This window comes from Drosophila subpulchrella, unplaced genomic scaffold (genome assembly GCF_014743375.2).
Source record: "Drosophila subpulchrella strain 33 F10 #4 breed RU33 unplaced genomic scaffold, RU_Dsub_v1.1 Primary Assembly Seq422, whole genome shotgun sequence".
Lineage (NCBI taxonomy): Eukaryota > Metazoa > Arthropoda > Insecta > Diptera > Drosophilidae > Drosophila > Drosophila subpulchrella.
In genome coordinates, this window is record NW_023665638.1 from 400879 (window position 1) to 406871 (window position 5993).

The following is a 5993-nucleotide window of genomic DNA, read 5'->3' on the forward strand; positions in this document are numbered from 1 at the left end:
CTTCAAATGATATGTACCCAATACCTGATTCATCCGTAATCTCGTAATAAGTAGAGCCGAGTTTACGATTGACTTTTGTCTTGATAAATGCTTTTGCAAGTTTTGCATTAAACTTCTTAGCTGCGTTACTTTGAACAAAGTTTCTTGCAAAAACGGGGTCTCCTCCTATAAGTTGGACTAATCGGCTTCTCAAATTATAGACTTTGGCGTTATTATCATGCGGCCGCGCCACCGATTCTTTAGCTTTGTTTCTGGCAACTTTCAAGGCATCTCGATCGTCAATATGCGTGACGTCAATTAACAGATCTAATTTACGCAGAAGTTAGTAATCTTTCCCGTTGAGCAACATGTTTTGGCCAAAAGCTAAAAAATATGGCGTATATCCTGTTCTACGGTTGATTGTTCCGTATGTTTTCAATAAGATCGGTGTACTGCAAGAATTCGAATTCCTTTTCAGTTAAATCTACTATCGGACCCAAATCATCAAACTCGTTAACTTCGGGCTCATTTACTCTGGATAAAGTGTCTGCAACAACGTTTTGCGTACCCTTGCTATGTGTTATGGGAAACGAAAACCCTTGCAATTTTATATCCCACCTGGCAAGACGACCAGATAGATCTTTTTGCCGCATGAGCCATTGCAGAGGGGAGTGGTCTGTGATAACGCCGAGCTTTTGACCTTCTATGTAGGCACGGAATTTCTTTATTCCTTTTATCACCGCCAGACATTCCAACTCTGTAACGGAGTAGTTTCGATGTGCCTTTGAGAATTTTTCTGACATGTATGCAACGGGCAACTCACTTCCGTCTTCGTCGGTCTGTGCCAGCACACAAATCCTATACCATACGAACTTGCATCACAAATTAGCAAAAATGGTCCATCGGAATCTGGAGTACTGAGGAGCGGGGCTGAATTCAATTTAGCTTTTAACTCTTCAAACGAAGCTTCAGCGGCCTTGTTCCATTCTAGAGGTTTATTTTTCTTTAACAGTTCGGTCAGAGGGAAGCTTAACGCAGCATAGTTAATAACAAAACGACGGTACCACCCAAAGTAGTAGTCTGCTCAAGATTCCGTCGGTGTGGGGTAGGGGATAAGCGTCTTTGAGGGTAACGCTATTAACTACGCGTTAATCCAGACAAAGTCTTCATTTATCTCCCTTCCTCACTAAAACCACGTTGCTACTCCACAGACTTGTCGATTCATCTATAATATCAAGATCTAGCATCCTGTCTATTTCGGAAAACATAATTTTCTCAATTGCCTGCGATACTGGCCAATGCCGTAATTGATAATCGCCTGATAAGGCTTGAGCTGTTTAGGAACGCACTCGGTATATAAATTCAGAAGCTGCTATTCCTTCTTTGGCTCCGTCAAACTTCAGACGCCAGTTTTGAATAATTCCCACTTTCTCTATGGGCAACGATGGGACATTAGTACGGAAGTCTCGAGAAATACTTGGTGAATTCCCCTGTGGTCATGAGTTTTGACTACCCTCTGGGTGATTCAGTAGTGCGCTTCTACTAACAATCGAAGACGCACTTCGGTTGCGATTTGCTTGATTACGCTGATCTAAGTTTTCGTGCTCTCTTAAAATTTAAGCAAATCGCAACCGAAGTGCGTCTTCGATTGTTAGTAGAAGCGCACTACTGAATCACCCAGAGGGTTCGATAAATATCGAAGCTAGTTGAGTCTGGATAGTATTTGTTTTATGAGTTGTTAATTGATGTATCATATTAGCTTCTTGTCTATGAATCTGGGATTGGATGTAGTTATGTGTTTCTGATTGATTCCATTGCTGAGTAAGCCGAGAACTAGGTCTTTCAACCCTATTTTTTTGCTGTTTATGACCTCTACGTTGCATCGATCTAGTAACTACTCCGCTATGAACTGTTTCTCGTGGTATATGTTGGTCTCCTATGATTGGTGGATTTTCTCCTGAGACTGGTAAATGTTGGTTGTTGGATGAACACGGGGGTGAATCAATATTTCTGCCAGTATCCCGGTAAGGGTTTGCCTCTAGACTTCTGTGTTCTTCAGCCTCTCTCAGTCCGCTTTCTAAATCTTGGCCCTCTCTCATATTGTAAGTATTTTCACGACATGTTGAACAATGGTGAGAACTTTGTAGATAATTGTCTAAGCAATGCTTATGAAACACATGATTACATCTAGTTTTGATTGGTTGATATGTTGCAAATTCTTGGGTATTCTGGGTTAGAATTTGGTGGGCTGTGATCGACCGGCGTCTTGTTTTCAATAATTTTTTTTTACTTTTTATACCCGTTACTCGTAGAGTAAAAGGGTATACTAGATTCGTCGGAAAGTATGTAACAGGCAGAAGGAAGCGCTTCCGACCCCATAAAGTATATATATTCTTGATCAGAATCACTAGACGAGTCGATCTAGCCATGTCCGTCTGTCCGTCTTCCGTCTGTCTGTCCGGATGAACGCTGAGATCTCGGAAACTATAAGAGCCAGGCTATTGAGATTTGTCGTGCAGATTCCTGAGCTTCTTACGCAGCGCAAGTTTGTTTTATCAGAGTGCCACGCCCACTCTAACGCCCACTCTAACGCCCACTGTAACGCCCACAAACTTCAAAAATCGTAAGTATGAACGCGGATATCTCGGAAAATATCAACGATAGAGAAATGGGTTTTCAGATTTAGATTCCGTAGGCTTGAGCGCAGCGCAAGTTTTTTACGCGAATATGCCACGCCCTCTCTAACGCCCACAAGCCGCCCAAGCCTGTGGCGCCCACAATTCTTATGCTAGATAAAAAATTTTAACTGAAATGTATTGGTCTCGTCAATACCTATCGATTGATCCAAAAAACTTTGCCACGCCCACTCCAACGCCCACAACGCTTAAATCTGTTTACCGCCGGTAGGTGGCGCATTTCAATCTCGCTTTGCTGCTTGCATATCTCCATTTTCCTTTGGTCCCTTTAGCTGAGTAACTGGTTTCTGATAGTCGAAGTACTCGACTATAGCGTTCTTCCTTGTTTAAACTTTAAACATCAAAATAAAATCTGTCATTTTCCATGCATAACCACTAGCAATATCACAAACCAATAGCGGATTGACCGCTTTACTTCCTACTGATAATCTAATTGAACTATTTTGAAACCACTATTCAATCAATCCTAAATGGTCAGGACCTTAACCTACAAGTTAAACCCTGTAATTCCTATCAACGACTAGATTGAATCCTCTTTGAGCGTAGATTTTGTAGTTGTATCCGGTCGACTAGTTTCTATTGATGAAATTGTAATCGTATATTCCAGGACTCAAAAAAAACAATCTCCTACATTACTCGAAATGTTGTTGTGGATAAGGAAATAGTACAGTTACTCTAAGAATACTAAGGCCTATCTTTACCGGTTGGGTTATCTTTATATGCAAGACTGTGATCCCCAAGTTACAGGTATCGAATAGATCTGACCAGTTCCTAAAGTTACCGTAGACTAAGAAAAAAAAAATATGACAAGGATGAACGCTGTAGTCGAGTACCTCGACTATCAGATACCCGTTATTCAGCTAAAGGGGCCAAACGGAAATGGAGATATGCAAAAAGCAAAGCGACAGACAGACAGAGCGGTAGACAGATTTAAGCGTTATGGGCGTTAGATTAGTTAGATTCGTCGGAATTGTCGGGGTGGTTTTCTATCTCTTTTTTCCCTTATCACGCTTGCATAATAAGATAAGTGCACACTGGGAAGCTAAAATACTGGTGGACTAGACAAAAAAAACAAAAGGGTTGGACTCTAAAGATTGTTAGGTAGAACAGGCAATTTAGTATGTGAATCAGATGTCGCTTTCACATTCTTCTCTAAACCCTCCTGACCATGGCAATGTTGGAGTCTATTCGAATTGGCCCAAAAGAATTCCCTTTCCGACTATTGGTTATGATACATTTGTTGCATGATGTACTTTTGACAGATTACATTTTATTAACCTTCCAAGTTACAATGGAGTCTTTCGATCTGAGGTTTCACAATATGGTAATTCATTATAATTCAGTTGAATCCCTGTAGAAGCACATTGTTGCTGTTCTAAATTTAACTTTGCTTCCTAGCTACTTTTGACTGGGCCCACTGATCTAGCTGAATTTCAGGGGGTACTAAAGCATTATTTTTATAGATCTTACATTCTAAATGAATTAATTTTACTTAGATTAGCATAATGTTTGCGGATCAATTATCTGAATGTGGTCTCCATTGACGTTTTAGGCTTAGACCAAAAGGGGGAATTAAGCGCGGCTAGTTGCCGGTTTGCTTAAGGCGATGGTTTGTAAATATTAAGCTAGGTGGTTATCATAAGTTTTTTAGAACTTATCCTGACTCATTGGGTCCAGACCGACCAAGGGTGAAAGGTGCGGATTTAGAAAGAAACTCGCTGTAGGCTATAAATCGCACGTGAATGTGTTGAAAGCGCCACCGAGGGGCGCGCTAGGCTGAACCTGAACTCGGACCGATCTGCAGTAGGCAGTGATGACTCGCACGTGGTTGTTATGTAAGTGCCACCGTCCTCAGGATTTAAAGGGCTATAATATTTCGCTTGATTTATATCTCCCAACAAAACAAGTGCTGGTGAGCGGTATCATCTGTACTATAAAAGAATTGTTACTTCTAATTAGATTCTAATCACTTCAGGGGGAGTTACCTGTACTTGGGCTGGCTTTGCACCAAGCAATGGGGTCTAACCTCGTGCTTCGCAAGTTATGCAACATCGGCTAGTGGTAACCGTTACCCTTCACCACCGAACGCATGGCGTCCAGGCGTCAGCAGTGGCAGTGCAGCGCGTTAGCAGCGCGAAGCTGGCTTGCCGGCTGGCCGGGAACTTTTCTATAACTCGCACAAATTACCACGGCTTCACAGAAACTTAATTTTGATAATCACCTTGACAGTAAAGCTTTCCGCTTAGGCAGAATCAAAAGAGTCGGCCAGACTAACCGTCGGCTTAGATGTTTGGTTTCTTTTCTTCTTCGCACATAGATAATTCTCTTGATTTGGTGTACTTATGTCGCTGAGAATAAGCGGACTGTACCAACAAAATGTGACTTCAATAAACGCCTGCAACGTTCGAGAGAAAATTTGATTCTGACCAGATCATTCGATTCGCCACGAGATTTCGGCGTAACAGAATCCTAACGGGACGTTGCCGAAATTCGGTGACCGCAGCTTGTGTGTATGTTTGCAAGCTTTGAATCGTCGTGCGTGTTAGCAGCGAGATCCCGAATGTTCTGAACCGTGCTATCTCTTGTCGGCGTTATCTTCTGAACGACAAAGAGGACAGGCCAAGGAGAGGAAGATAAAAACAATAGTTCTCTTAAGAAGAAACATGGCTTGCTTAAAGCTGCTTGCTGTGAGAGGCTGGATACTACACCACAGTTAACACAACGCATGAGCCATCTGGGATGTTATTTACTGCCTTTTTCTTAATTTTTCTTCATATTTTCATAATCCCCTTGTATTTTCAGATCCTTCAAATGATATGTACCCAATACCTGATTCATCCGTAATCTCGTAATAAGTAGAGCCGAGTTTACGATTGACTTTTGTCTTGATAAATGCTTTTGCAAGTTTTGCATTAAACTTCTTAGCTGCGTTACTTTGAACAAAGTTTCTTGCAAAAACGGGGTCTCCTCCTATAAGTTGGACTAATCGGCTTCTCAAATTATAGACTTTGGCGTTATTATCATGCGGCCGCGCCACCGATTCTTTAGCTTTGTTTCTGGCAACTTTCAAGGCATCTCGATCGTCAATATGCGTGACGTCAATTAACAGATCTAATTTACGCAGAAGTTAGTAATCTTTCCCGTTGAGCAACATGTTTTGGCCAAAAGCTAAAAAATATGGCGTATATCCTGTTCTACGGTTGATTGTTCCGTATGTTTTCAATAAGATCGGTGTACTGCAAGAATTCGAATTCCTTTTCAGTTAAATCTACTATCGGACCCAAATCATCAAACTCGTTAACTTCGGGCTCATTTACT

General features: G+C 41.5%; 1 long non-coding RNA gene across 1 annotated transcript; it reads right to left on the reverse strand.

The window, feature by feature from the left end:
• Nucleotides 1-3907: 3907 nt before the first annotated feature.
• Nucleotides 3908-5048, reverse strand: LOC119562343. The gene is made up of 3 exons (XR_005221807.1): nt 4897-5048; nt 4661-4842; nt 3908-4606 (listed from the first exon to the last, which is right to left on the reverse strand). It is a non-coding gene; the product is annotated as an uncharacterized LOC119562343 (long non-coding RNA).
• Nucleotides 5049-5993: the final 945 nt, after the last annotated feature.